Genomic DNA, 1602 nt, shown 5'->3' with positions numbered 1-1602 from the left:
TGTTTGGAGTTGAGAGAAGGTGCGTTACGTATACAGAAGTTTGGAAGTTGGAAGTTTGGACAACAGTGTCAACCTTACCTAGGAAATTATTGGTGTGACGGGCGGAAGAAATAACACTCAAGTTATTGAATTATACCAACATTCCTAAGAGTGTTGTTATAGGTATTTTTGTTTCTATCGAACCTTTCCTCATCCGAAAAGTTATTGCTTAATTTGTTTTCAATTGATTTTAATATATGTTTGATTATAGAGGGTGGATTATAGATTGTGGGTGGACATATATGAGAATAGCATTTTCATTAATGTAATGCTTGTGAATGTATGTTTCTATGTTTAAAGTAACGTCTAGAAAGTTTACTAGTTTAAGATTATTATATATTAGTTCAAACTCTTTTATCTCTTTATTTATCTAATTTTCTTCTAATTCAATCACATCACATCAGTTGCATCTCTAACTATAATTATATCGTCATCTCTATCAATATCTATTGTTTAATTTTTTGTCTTCTGTAATCTTTTGTACAACTTAGTCGGTTGTAATACACATTGTAAAGTCAAAGAAATCGTTAAACCTAGTTTCCGTTCATTGTTTACCGTTGCTTACAAGTAATGCTGTACGACAGTTCATGATTATGTCAATGTCGCTTTCTCTATTCCTTTAAATTATTTTTTCATCTTTACACGTGTTTAGAAACGGGATTTGTGAAGGCTAGATCTAAGCAAAAAAAACAAAAAAAAAACGGCTGTCATCTTCTCTCCTCAAAATTTATTCCCACCGAGCATTGCTTAATATCAAGACGTGTTAAAATAATAGACACATGCCGTTCTTACAAAAAAAAAAGGAAAATGAAAAATGAAGGGTCTTTAAGACGCCATATTGTTTTTTTCGTGGATTATTCATTTATTTATTAATTTTTTTTTTTTTACACAGTGATCACCACTTATCAAGGCCCGGAAGCCACTCAGGGATAAGGGTTATTGCAAGTACATTAATTTAGTGAGGAGATTTGCTGAAGTGTTTACTTAAGGGGGCGGTTCATTACGAATTTATTAACATTGGACTTGAAGACATCCAAGTTGTAGTCCGGAGGGAAGCAGGCAGACGGAACAGAGTTCCACAGACGTGCAGTTCTAGGAAAGAAGCTTTGTTCATGGAATCCGCGTTTTGATTTAGGCACAGATAAAGAGTGGGGGAAATTTTTCACAGTGGATTCAGCTAGACGGGTGTTTTTCGTGAAAGATTGGCGAGGGGGGACCGGAGACTGGAGTTCAGACGAGCATCTGCCGTGGAAATAACGATAAAACAAGGACAGGCTCACAACGTCTCTTCTGTGGGAGAGAGGTTGCAGGGTAGAGAAAAGGGCATCCCCCACTAAGCCATGAAGTCTATTTTGTACTCTGTCAAGGCAAGATAGGCTGTTTTTAGCAGCTCCTGCCCAGATATGGCAACAGTATTCCATCCTTGGACGTACTTGGCTTTTATATAGATAGAGAATTGCATCAGTAGTGAGATATCTTCTGGAGCGGTAGAAGGATCCCACCATCTTTATTATTTTTTAGAGAAGACACATCTAATTAAAGTGCAGCTTCCACGCATTTACT

Source organism: Euprymna scolopes, chromosome 29 (genome assembly GCF_053919585.1).
Source record: "Euprymna scolopes isolate OS-2025 chromosome 29, ASM5391958v1, whole genome shotgun sequence".
NCBI classification, from domain to species: domain Eukaryota; kingdom Metazoa; phylum Mollusca; class Cephalopoda; order Sepiida; family Sepiolidae; genus Euprymna; species Euprymna scolopes.
This window is presented reverse-complemented; position numbering follows the sequence as displayed.